The sequence below is a fragment of the Myotis nattereri genome (genome assembly GCF_964212035.1).
Source record: "Myotis nattereri genome assembly, chromosome: 10".
Lineage (NCBI taxonomy): Eukaryota > Metazoa > Chordata > Mammalia > Chiroptera > Vespertilionidae > Myotis > Myotis nattereri.
This window is the reverse complement of record NC_138085.1, coordinates 5,203,020-5,216,422: the sequence shown is the minus strand read 5'-3', so window position 1 is coordinate 5,216,422 and position 13,403 is coordinate 5,203,020. Positions and strand designations below refer to the sequence as shown.

Sequence of the window (13,403 nt, the reverse complement as noted above, 5' to 3'; positions counted from 1 at the left end):
GGTTTTATTTTTATAGAGTGAAATTTTGAATAAGTGGGTGAGCCGGTTGTTTTGTTGTCTTGTCAATGAAAACCCATTGAATCTGAGGCTAAAACCAGAACACTGGTTGGATCTAGGAAGGCAGGAAGAGTTAAGGCAGAGGCATAGAAATTGCTCTTCCCCTCTCTCGTCAATCCATGACTATGGTCTTTAAGGTAACTTATGTAAAATTATTTATTTATCTAAGATGCACCTACACTGAATTTATCTGAAAAATAAAAATGTCGATATTAAGAAAAAAATTGTAAATGGAAGATTATAAGAGAAGGTCACGTGCCAGCAAAAGTTACTGGCGTGCCATGTTTGGCATGCGTGCCAGGGGTTGCCCACCCCTGCCTTAGCAAGTCACTGGCTTGGTGTTAATTAGAGAGAAGCAGGGCAGGGTGTGGTCATGCACTGCTTGTGAAAGCACCTACCCCTTCCCCGCCCCGCCCCACGCCATCCCCTCCACTGAACTGCTTTAGAAACTCCAACAACCCTCTAAATTGTATTCAAAGTGAACTTTGTACATCTCTGTAAGCAAAAGATGCTGCTCCACAGCACAGCAACCCCAGGCATCTTAATTATATAATTTAGGAAAAGCAATTACTCTGAGCACCAAAGCAAGAATCCTGTTTCAATCGGCTTAGATCAGTCCGGGCCCGGCAGACTGTCCACGGTGTTCAGGCTGAATGTACTGGGTCCCACAGTGTTTGTGCCACAAGTCGACGGCCTTGCTCACAATTGCATCTGAGCTGTCCTGGGGAATTTTTTCCAGAAACGTTGTTATTTTCTCTGAATTGTTCAGTGTCATTACTTTTAGTTTAATGGTTAATAAAATTTCCACTGCTACAAAAACTAAGATCTTACAGGATCCACTTACAACTTTATCCCAAACCCTCTGTAAACTGGATTCGGGCAAGCACCCTGCGAAGCACCTCTTGAACCAGAGATCATAAGGCAGTCTGGACACTGCAGAACTCATCTTCAGGTGACTCACAGCCTGCTATCCTCCAGATTCAAGTACTGTTCAAAAGCCTTTGGCAGCTGGAGTAAGGAGTCTTGTTGTTTAACTGGTTCACCAAGCATTGGGTGATCCAGGAACAGTCCACAGTATCTTCCACCATCTCTCCCATGGCCTTAGCAATGGCAAGAAACACTTCATTTTCTGGCTTCAGTGGGAAGGAGGGACTTCGAGGCAACTTTCCAGACTCCAGCTGATACATGCGGAGATAGACTTCAACCTGAGGTGTGGCATCGCTGACAAAGTGAACGACTTTCAGGGCATGAAGGACATCCGAGTACTGCTCCTTATGATGCATCATCCCCTGGGCATGGGACTCATGGTGTGGAGGCAGGATCCCTAGAAGCACCTTCCATGCAAGTGCACGGTACATGGAGGGGAGAGGAAACCTTTGACTAAAAGTACAAAGTTTCTCAATATCCATACAGTCATCTTTTAGGAGAATTTCTAATGATTTATTTTCTTCAACTCCACAAAAACACACTTTCTCATAATATACTGAATGAAAGATTCTCTGAGAATCCTCAGTTCATTGGGTGTTGCTTCTAGTAGTGGAAACCTGGGTTGAGACCAAGTGGTCTGGAGGAGGCCACGGAAACCAGGCCACGGGTGCTGAACAGCAGGCGGGCAGGCAGGTGATGTGGGGGCCAGCCTGGGGACCGGAGCAGCACTAGCAGGCCTGCAGGGAGAGGGAAATAGCGGGGCATCAGCGCCCGGCACAGAGAATACTAATTTTTCTGTCATTATTTTGGAGGCAAGTTTTGTTAGATATGGAATTCCTGGTTGACAGATGTTTTTCTTTTAGCACTTTAAATATGTCATCCACTGTTTTCTGGCTTTAATGGTGTCTGATGAAAATTCATTATTAATTTTCACTAAGAAACTTTTATCTGTCCATAATGAATAGCTGCCATCTTGATGCTTTCAAGATTCTCTCTGTCTTTGGCTTTCAACAGTTTGATGTTTCTTTTGAATTTTTCCTACTTGAAATTTGTTAAGGTTCTGGCATTTGTAGATTCATGTCTTTCATCAAATTTTGGAAGTTTTCAGGCATTCTTTCTTCAAATATTTTTTTATACCTACTTCTCTCCCTTTTCTCCTTTTGGGACCCATAATGTGTATGTTTGTCTGCTTGATGGTGTTGCACAAATTCCTTGGATTCTATTCACTTTTTAAAATTCTTTTTCTTTTCTGTCCTTCATATTTGGTAATTTCAATTGTTCTATTTTAAAGTTTAGTGACTTTTTTTCTTCTATCTGTTCAACTCTGATATTGAATCCCTCCAGTGAAATATTCATTTTAGTTATTGTACTTTCAGCTCCAGAATTCATTTGGTTTCTTTATATAAGATATCTTTATTAATAGTCTCATTTGTTCATACATTATTTTCCTGATTTTCTTTAGTTATTGTTCTATGTTTTCCTTTAGCCTTTAAACATATTTAAAACAGTTGTTTTAAAACCTTTCTCTAGTAAGTTCAAAGTCTAGATTTTTCTAGGGATGGTTTTTGTCAATTTATTTTTTACATTGAGTGGACAATGCTTTTTCGTTTCTCAGTATGTCTTGTGACTTTGATTTGAAAATTAGACATTTAAATATTGTACTGTGGTAACTCTGCAAACCAGATTCTTCTCATTCCTCAGTGTTTTTTTTTTTTAATTTTCATTAAAAGCTGTAATAGCCCAATTGGTGTGTCTTTCCTCAACTAGTTTTCAAAGGGTATATTTCTTGTTGTGTGTGTTCATTGAAGTATCTATACCTTAGCTTGTGTTCAGCTATGTTTGACAGAAATTTTCTTGAATGCCAGGAGCAAGAAAAGAACAAAACACAGAATAAACCAAATCTGCAATATCTCTCCCAGTCTTTGTAGATTTGTTTTGTTCTGGGGTACTCCTTTAATTGTTAGTTATACTTGCACTAAGACTACGAGTCAGACAAAGATTACAGTTTAGGGCAGGGGTGGGCAGACTTTTTGACTCGAGGGCCACAGTGGGTTCTTAAACTGGACCGGAGGGCCGGAACAAAAGCATGGATGGAGTGTTTGTGTGAACTAATATAAATTCAAAGTAAACATCATTACATAAAAGGGTACGGTCTTTTTTTTTTTTTTTTAGTTTTATTCATTTCAAACGGGCCGGATTGGGCCTGGGGGCCGTCGTTTGCCCACGGCTGGTTTAGGGTCTTCTGGGGTATTTTCTGAGCGTTGACCTTGCCCTGGGGATATTTATGGATTCCTGAATTTCTCTATATACTTGGTGCTTTTGGCACTGGAAAGGGACTGGTCCCAGAGCAGGTGTGTCTCAGGCCAACCTGTAGTGTGTGGGTTCTTGACTTTGTGCAGGAAAGATTTCACAACACAAGTCCAGATGGGTTTGAGAGTATGTTTATTAAAGCTGGGACAGTGAAACAAAGGGAGGGCTTAGGGTGGAAGAAGCAACAGGAGAGAGTCTTGGCGCAGCTCTGCTTTGGGTCTCTAGAAACGTTATAGGAAAGAAGTGGGCCACGCTGGGCTTCATGCACTCACGGAAAAGTAAAAGCTACAGTGAAATAAGTGAGCCAAGGCAGGGCTGCTTTTAGCTCACTGAAAAGTCTAGGAGAGCCTGGCCGGTGTGGCTCGTGGTTGAGCATCGACCTATGAACCAGGAGGTCATGGTTTGATTCCCAGTCAGGGCACATGCCCAGGTTGCAGGCTCAATCCCGGTGGGGGGCATGCAGGAGGCAGCCGATCATTGATTCTCTCTCATCATTGATGTTTCTATCTCTCCCTCTTCCTTCCTCCCTGAAATCAAGAAAAAAATATATGTATTTAAAAGTCTTAGAGAAAAGAAGCAACAGGAGAGAGCCTACGCAGCACTCTGCTTGGCCCTCTGGAAACACTGTAGGAAACCAGTGAGTTACAGTAGGGCTTCTGGCAGCTCACTGAAGTCAGAGGAAAGGGGCCTTGGCGACAGCTTCGGGATGAGCCCAGGAGGAGCTGCTGCCTGCTGCTTCTTTGGTTGCAAGTCTCATGGGGACCCTTAGAGCTTAGGAGAGAAAGTGAAGATGTACTACTGAGAGGGAAGAAAGGCGCAGGCGCGTTCCAGAAAGAAGCCATGCTGGGTCTTTGTTTTGAGGGTTCTTATCTGTTTTCTAAAGGCGGGGATCTTAGGGGAGGTCTTAGGAGAGGATCTCAATAGGCTATTCATCAGCATTTTGCTGAGGCGCCAAAATGAGATTTATTCCCCTAACTTCGGTTGTCCTTGGGTGTGGCTGGCACATAGGGCACTAATTGGATTTCTGTCATCTCTCTCCCTGTGTAGAGTGATTTAAGCTATTGACCCTCTGGTTGGGGAGGAGAAGTGTAAACCATTTACTCTGAGTGTGTGAGGCCCAGGAAGATGATTTTGTGATTTACTAGATGGCTGTGAACTGCTTGGCTGTTTAACAATGTCTCCGTTTCCCTGTTCCGCTTGTCCTGGCTTACTCTCCTGTCTCACTTTTAAATACTCAAGTTTCCCAAAGAAACTCCCAGCGTTTGCACCCAGGCCTTATGTCATCCTTGCATGCTTTGACCATAACAGTAAAATGCCTAACCCCAGGCAGCTGCGAGTTACTTATTCGGCTGGCAGTGCTCTGCAAAATGCCTGTCACCTTTCTGGGCCAGGCTCTGAGTGATGATCGGCAAAACTCAGCCCAGCCCTAGTGATGATCGCGGGCTAAGAGGAAGGTGTGGGTCCTCAGGGGCCCATGTGTTATTTTGTTGAAGAAAGCCTCCGTGTTTTCTTCCACCTCATGGTTGGCAGAGGGAGTGGCGGATCTGTAGGCGCAGACGGTTGAAATGTGTCTGATGAGTCATGGATGGGCGTCTCCTCAATGTCCCTCCCCATGTCTTAGGGCAGTGATGGCGAACCTATGACACGTGTGTCAGAGGTGACACACGAACTCATTTTTTGTTGTTGATTTTTCTTTGTTAAATGGCATTTAAATATATAAAATAAATACCAAAAATATAAGTCTTTGTTTTACTATGGTTGCAAATATCAAAAAATTTACATATGTGACACGGCACCAGAGTTAAGTTAGTTTTTCAAAATGCTGACAAGCCGAGCTCAAAAGGTTCGCCGTCACTGTGTTAGGGCCTAACTAGGGCCTGGCCTTGGAACAGCAGAGCTGCCTGGGTGAGCATTTAACCATCATTTAAGCTCATTCTCTCAGACTGTTGCTTCCTGGGCGTGGTTCCTCAGCTTTCTGAGCCTTCCCGCTGCTGTGCTGTATGTAACAGCTCCTTGTGCAGCAGGAGGAAACAGGGGTGACGTCCGCAAAATGGTGGGACTGGCAGCTTCCTCTCTCATTCCCCAACAGAAAGACCACAGAACAAATCGCATCTGTCAGGACCAACATCGTCAGGACTCTGGAAAACAGTTGAAGGTCTGTAGCAACGAAGTGAACACTGAAGACAGGGCCGTTTAAAGCAGCTGGAAATGCTTGTGGTGATTTTGCTTGCCTTTGCTCAGCACCCCCCACCCCACCCCCCACCCCCACCCCGGCCAGGCACAGTCTTGGAGAGGAAAGCTGCGTTGCCAGATGGAGCAGAGCAAACCTTAACTTCAAATTCTTAGGTACATCTATCCTGACCAGCCTGGGCTCCCTGATCAAGGGTGGTCATATGTGATCCCAAATGTGCTTCAAGACCTGGCCAACAGGTCCTGGTAGAAGCTGGGAGAGGATATTGAGACCGTATCTCATCTCAAGGGCCAGGAAATAAAATGAAATAGGGAAGAGTTTATTAACTTGAAAAATACAAATGTTCACACCCTAGCAAGGACCCCAGGAGACAGGGTGAACTTGCTACTCGGATGGCTCGAGAAATATGGCCAAAGCTGTGGTCCACAGTGAGTTAACTCAAAAGCCAGACTTTTGCTGTGGGAACAGTGGAGAAAGGGTGAAAAGCTCCAGGGCAATGGGGTGCTGAATGGGGCTTGTGCTGGGCCCGAAGGCCCAGTGGATAGGTGATGACGCTTCTCTGTTCCTGCCCTTCCATCCTCAGTACGAAAGCTGCCTCCTCCTGAAACAAACAACCACGGTGAAACCTCCCTGGCTTGATTTCAATATTCATCTTCTAACGCACGTTTAACTCATCCCTTTTCGGCCACATCGCCGCCGCCTTTGCCACACGCAGGGTCACCCTCTGGCTGGTGTTTGGCCTCAGCGTCCTAAGTGGCCTCCCTGTCGCCAGTCTTGCCCATGTTTAATTCATCTCCTGCACTGCAGCCTGAGGGATCTTTCGGAAGAATTCTGCAGGCATAATATTTATGGGATGTTAAACTGATGTGTTTTCCTTCCATTGAATTTATGGGGGAGCTGAAAAATATCTAGAAAAGGGATGTCTGCTAAGGTCGCCAATGAGGCAAAAGGGAGGGATGCCTTACACCCACGGCAGGGATGTGTTCCTATAAGCCCGTCCAGGGTTTTTACTTCCTTCTCTGTTTCAGAATCATCCCACTGCACAGCGGCAGCCCAGCCGCAAGCCCAGAGCGCAGTTTGCTGAGGACACAGGGTCGCAGCAGTGCCGGTGCCAACAAGGGAGATGGCCCAGTCATGGACCGCGGGGAGAGCGCCCAGCCGGAGCTCAGAGTGCGGATTCTCGTTAAGCCTGAGTTCGGCCCCACCCCCATCAGAAATGTCTAGACTGCTCTGGAGGAAACTACAGGATGGGGGGTGGGGGGTCCTTCCCATAGTTTTGTGAGCAGCAGAACTCTTCCTGGAAAGGACTGGCCCTGGTTGCACCCGTGGCAGGTGGAGGGGAGAAGAGGTGAGGGGAGGACTGGAAAAGCCCCAAGGTCAAGGTGAGAAGGTCCATAAGGTGAAGACCTGGAGGAGGCTGAGCCCGCTCACACCTGGGCGGCTGGAGACCCAGAGTGCGGATCAGAGAGGCCTGCGCCAATGACCGGCAGCCTGGCCCCTGGAGTTGTGGTGGGCAGTTAGGCGTGAGCAGAGCAAGGACGATGGGCCAGGTACAGGAGGTCACTCCCTGGGTGCCTTAGCAAGGGGCAAAGCTGGGAAAACAAGGACCTCGCCCCCATATCGCTGGTCATGCGGTTCGGACCCTCCCCTGACCTTTCCTCCCTGGCTTGATGCTGGTCCTGCGGTTAGACCTCCCTAGGGGACACACCGGGGGCGGAGAACAGCCCTTCAGCATGAAGCTCAGGACAGCGAGGCTCTGACCCGCATCAAACCCATCCAGGCCTCCATGTGTTTCAGCCCCGGGCCCAGGAAAGCAGCAACACCAGACAAGCAACCCCATGGCTGCCTCAGGACCAGCTGCAGTGCCTGCTGACCCCGGCCCTGGTCATAACCAGGACGGTGAGCCGAGGTCTGCGCCCCGCCCCTGCCCCCTCAGGGTCCTGTGGTGAGATTCGGAAGAATGACCTCTGAGGACCAGAAGAGTTAGGCAAAAGTGTGCAAAATGTACTGCAAGCAGCTTCAGCCTCCCCTCACGAGGAGGGGGGAGTAATGGGGTGCCCGGGAAGCCCTGTCGCCCAGGGGTGCACACTTGCTACAAGCCTGCTTCTTTACCTATCCAGGTCGCCACCTGCTTGATTCCCTCTGTTGTTCTTGCCCGGCGGCGGCCTGAACTTTCCCTGTTTCCGTGTGCCCTTTCTCTGCTCCTGTGCTGAACTCCCCCGGTTCTATGAGTTCGTACACCTTGTTGCTGCGGGCCCTCCCTTGTTTTCCCATGCCTCCCGCTTTGAGTCCAGAAACACTTACTTATTTCTGCTTGCTTGGCCCTGTGATTAGGCTGCTAAACTGCCGCGTCTGCCCTGCCTGTGTTCCAGCTGCTTTTGTTTTCCACGGGACCCCTGCCCTGCCGCCTGTGTTCACAGTTAGCCCTCTCCCTGGTGCCAACCAATCCATGGGGACCACGACACTGGGAAGACACACCTGGAAGGCTGCTGAGTCTTCCACTGAGATCTTCCCCTGGGGAGGAAGGACCCAGGGTGCCGAGCCTTTCCCTGCCCTTGGCCTTCCCTGTTCCCCTCGCCTTCCTCTCTCCTGGTTTCCTGTGCCCATTTCCCCAACCACTCGCTCTACCTCTGTGACTTTCTAAATAAACTTGCTCTTGTAGTTTGTGTCTGGGCTCTGCATTCTCTCCCAGCCAGAACTGACCCAGGTCCCGGCTGACCCCACTGTGCGGACCCCACCAGACCCCCCTGGTCTAACACCTGGTGCCGTTCTGGCCCCAACAGAGTGAGCGACAGGCAGGACTCAGAACCCAAGGACTCTCCCAAGCCGTGGGGAGAAGAGTTGTGCTTCTCCCTGCACCCACACCCCCTGTGGGGATGAGGGTAAGGGAGATGCCCTAAGTGGAGAAGCTGCTGGAAGGGCACTTTCAACGTGGGCAAGTTGGGCAAATGTTTCCAGCCTCCTGCCCGCCCCCTCGGTCCCTCAGCCGGAAGCCAGAAGACAAGGAGAGGTCAGATCTCTAAGGCCCTCTTCCTTCCCGCCCTCCTTCTCTCCGATCGCCCCTCCACTCTTCCCCTACCTCTCTCCCTCTTTCTCCTGCCCCATTCTCATGCTTCCTTGTCCTTCCTTTCTTTCCTTTTTGCCTTTCACACTGTGTGACCCCTCTCTGATACCCGACTGGTGATGTCCCTTTCCTGCCCAAACCCTCTGGTGCTCCGCGTGGTAACCTTTGTCAGAACACACTTTTGCTAACAGAGAGCTGGGGCAGTGCGTGCTGGCGCTGTGAGAATGATGCTGGGAAGGACTGTGGTGGTGGTGAGTGTCGTCACAGAGACAGTGGAGCAGGGGCATCGCATGGGCAGACTCCAAGAAGGAAGAGCCCAGCAGGCTGCTGCCAGCAGTTTTTTGTTTCTGTTTAAATAAATAAATAAATAAATAAATAAATAAATAAAATATATATATTTTATATATATTTTTATATATTTTATATATTTTATATAATATATATTATATATATTTTATATAATATATATATATATATATATATATATATATATATACACACTAGTGGCCTGGTGCATGAAATTTGTGCAGTGGAGGGGGTGTCCCTCAGCCCGGCCTATACCTCTCCAATCTGAGACCCCTCAGGGGATGTCCCACTGCCAGTTTAGGCCAAATCCCTGTGTGATCGGGCCTAAACCAGCAGTTGGACACTCCTCTTGCAATCTGTACTGCTGGCTCCTAACTGCTCACCTGCCTGCCTGCCTGATCGCCCCTAACCACTCTGCCTGCTGGCCTGCTCGCCCCCAACTACCCTCCTTTGCCAGCCTGCTCTCCCCCAACTGCCCCCCCCCCCGCCAGCCTGATCACCCTCAACTGCCCTCTCCTCATGGCCTGATCACCCGTAACCGCCTCTGCCTTGGCCCCACCACCATGGCTTTGTCCAGAAGGATGTCTGGACAGTCTAATTAGCATATCATCCTTTTATTAGTATAGATATTATTGATTTCAGAGAGGAAAGGCCAGGGAGAGAGAGAGATGGAAACATCAGTGATGGAGAGATCATTGATTGGCTGCCTCCTACACAGCCCCTACTGGGGATCGAGCCCAGAACCTGGGCATGAGCCCTTGACTGGAATCGAACCCGGGACCCTTCAGTCCACAGGCTGATGCTCTATCTCCACTGAGCATAACCAGCTAGGGCTGCTGCCAGCAGTTTTGACTGTTTGCTCCTATGTTTGTGTCGCCCGATTGGCCTGCTATGGGGACAGATTTTAATAACTGTGTTGAACAGACTCTGGGGTGTTCTCCCATGACCTCTACCTTCTGGTGTATAATCTGTTCCCCTTGAGTGTGGGTGGGACCCATGCTAACAACTGAAGCTCGGGGTTGGCCAGAAAGGAAAGACTAGAAAAGGAATCGATTATTTGTATCAGGGAAAAGCAATCTTCTTAGGCAAAGCCCCTTCCAGGACACGATCAGCAAGTATTATGCTTACTTAGACGGTGAGCAGTATTTGGGATGCTTGTGCCCCCGGGAGACCCTGGGCAGCACTAGCTGTCCTTGCTCTGTCCTGCTGTCTGGAGTCACACTCCCTGTCCCCTGGGGTTAGATGTGGGCTGAGGAGGGGCCTCGGTGGTGGGGGTGGGGGGGAGGAAGAGGTGGGTGAAGGCCTGTGAGTCCTTGTTTTGTTTTGTCTGAATAGAATCCCCAGACTAGTAAGCATAAGCATAATCAAAGGTACGTACAAGCCCGCATTTGAAAGTCACATAGTAAAGGTTTCTAGATTTAAATCATTTGCAATATCCAGCAGAATGGATAAATAATATGGTCTGAGACCAAAATAATATTCTGGGCAAAGTGGAATAAATGTGAAAATGAAAGAAAAAAATTCTCTGAAGACAAGATTTCCCCCAAGATTTCTCATTATGTCTCTCCTTTCCCCCAAGATTGCGCGGGGAGAGCTGGGGTCTGCCTGCTATTGCCCATGCTGTCAGCCAGCCTTTGTTGTCCAGGCAATGATGGGTGGAGAAAGCACGTAGGGAAAAGCCAGCGAGGAGCCCTGGGGTGAGCAGGAGCGGGGACCTTCCACTCCTATCAGCCCACGGGCCTGATCACATCCCTTTGGTGTGAAAATCAAATTTATTTGATAACTTACTTTTTTAAAAGGGCACTTGAGGAAGCAAGCCCCTTCCACCCTAAGGGAGCTGATATTCAATCAGGGAAGGAGGTTGCCCATGGGTGCTGCTCTCTGCTCTCTGTTTTGGGGAGGGAGCCTTGTGCAGCGGGGGAGCCTGCTGCCTTCTAAAGAGGAAAGAGACTCTAAAGCCATTTCTCTCCTGACAACTTGGTATTTCTCATCTTAGATGATCTGAGAAGCCATATCTGATGTTTCAAAAAATGGTTTGCTCGGTAATATTTATGTAAGAACTAGAGGCCCGGTGCACAAAATTCATGCAGGGCAGGGAGGGTCCCCTCAGCCCAGCCTGCACCCTCTCCAATCCAGGACCCCTTGGGGGATGTCTACTTCCCTGGGATCGGGCCTAAACCGGCAGTCGGACATCCCTCTCACAATCCCTCTCACAATCCTCTCACAATCCTCATCGCTCACCTGCCTGCCTGCCTGGTAGCCCCAACTGCCCCCTTGCTGGCCTGGTCACCCCTCATGGCCCCCCCTCCTGCCTGGTCACCCCACGCAGCCTGCTGTTCAGCTGTTTGGTCATCCCTCACTAACCCCCCTGCCATCCTGGTTGTAGGCAGCCATCTTGTGAGGGTGTGAGGGTTAGTTTGCATATTACCTCTTTATTATATAGGATCAGTTCTATTTTAAATTACATATAAGTCTCTTCTTGTCAAATTTAATAGGCACTTTAATTAGAGAAATGGAATCGGTGGATGAAATCGTGTTTTTAAATAGGCTTCTGGGTTTTTGCTGCTTCTCTGAACACAGAAGGTATACTTTTCATAGTGAAATATAACATCCATACAGACACATGCCATTTCACAGATAACATGAGAGTGAACAGGAGACAGATCACTGCCCAGATCAAGAAATAGAACCTATCGGCCCCTTGGAAGCCCTCCAGGGCTTGCTCCCTCCACCACCCTGCCCTCCCAGTCTCCCTGGGCCGGGTCAGAACAGCCTCCCCAAGATGGGCCCTTGGGCCTGTGGGTACTCTGAGCTGCAGGCCATGGAGACCCTGCAGGCTCAGGAAACTCCTACCTCTCTTAGATAACTAACATTAGGGGCTGCTCAGAGATAACGTTTTCTGACCGGTCTACAGGGCCTGGCAAATGTCCAGTTACTGAGCATCTGCTCTCATCATCCTGTGAATGACCTTCTGCCCCTCTGAAGCCGCAGGTGCCTTGCGCATCCTTAGCTCAGAATGACGTGCCTGCCTCACCTTCCCTTCCCGTCTCTGAACCTCCCCTGCATATGGGTTCCATGCACAGGCATGTTCTCACACGGTCATTTCCTCTTGCTGATCTGCCCCGTGAAGCTTTAATTATCCCACCAGCCCAGAGAGCTGGGCGTGTCGCTTCCTCCTCCCACCTTCGCTTTCCTTTGTGTTTACCTCCTGCCAATGGATTCCTGAACAAAGACACCCCCCTCCCCATTTCTCATTCTCTCTCTCCTTATCCTCTAACTATAAGTGGAGCTCACATCTGTTCACACCTTTTCTTTCACTCAACATACCCTCCTCTCCTGATTGATGTCATTCACTCTCATGGCTTCAAAGACCACCTGCATGCCCCCACCCCCCGCCTCTGCTGTAACCTCCCTCCTGCACTCCAGACACCCCCTCCACCGCCGCCTGTCAGACTCCTGCATGCGAGCAGTGCAGCGAGTGGCCTGCACAGAAACACCAGCACGCTCTTCATCTCCCGCTCCACCTCCAATCAAATTGCCACAAATCTGGGGCTTCTGTCTTCTCAACTGCCTCTCCAGCCACCCACTCCTCTCCTTGATTGCCACTCTAGTCTCTGCCATTTCCTCCACGATACGGGTGATACCATGATTTATAATAAGAAATAAATATTTGGTCTTCATTCCTGTTTCGGGCACAGAAACCTTAAACCCTTGGGCTTTTCTATGTGATGAGAAGCCTGAAGGTGACTTTTGTTATTCATAAGGATCCCCCTTTTGGAGCTCACCTGAGTGATGCTAATGGGGTAATGGGGTGGAGCTGGTCATCAGCTGGACATTTGAGGAGGGACCTTCCAGCCTCACCCCCCAGACCCTGGGGAGGCAGGAGGTGGAGGGGCTGCGGGGAAGCTGTGTAAAGACTCTTGAGCAGTGTGACTTGGGGAGCCTCTGGGCTGTGACTGTATTGACACATCTGGAGGGTGGTGTACCCACTTCCCGGGGGACAGACACTTCTGTGTTTGGGACCCTTCCAGACGTCACGCTGTGCGCCTCTCCCTCGGGCTTCATCCGTGCCCTTTATAATAAACTGGCAGCTGGAAGTGAAGGCTTCCTGTGCTGTTAGCCATCCTAGCAAATCATGGGACCCAAGGAGGTGAGGACCAGTCATTTGGAAGGACAGGCGACAACCTGGACTTGTGATTGGTGTGTGAGGTGGTGTGTGATACCTTGGGGTCTGATGCTCTCCCCAGGCAGACACTCTCAGGACTGAGTTAAATTTGTGGACACCTGCTCTGTCCCTGAGGACAGGAGAACTGTTTGGTAGTGTTGGACAACACTTTGGAATACACTAACCTTCAGGAAAGTGCTAATTACCGTGCTTATCATTACCAGCAATTACTGTATTTACTCACGAGGTCTTCTAATAAGTGTTGACTATTTATCTCCACATAAGACATAAGCTCCATGGGGCGAGACCGTGCTGGTTTAGTGACATAGTCTCAGCACCAAGCACACTGCCTGGCGAGGAGGAAGGGGGGGCGAAGACGGGAG

General features: G+C 49.2%; 1 pseudogene across 1 annotated transcript; it reads right to left on the bottom strand.

Moving 5' to 3' along the window:
- Positions 1-701: 701 nt before the first annotated feature.
- LOC308526375 (TBC1 domain family member 7-like) lies at positions 702-12,236 on the bottom strand (annotated as a pseudogene). Its single transcript has 2 exons — positions 12,183-12,236; positions 702-1,565 (listed from the first exon to the last, which is right to left on the bottom strand). The product of its transcript is annotated as a TBC1 domain family member 7-like (transcript).
- Positions 12,237-13,403: the final 1,167 nt, after the last annotated feature.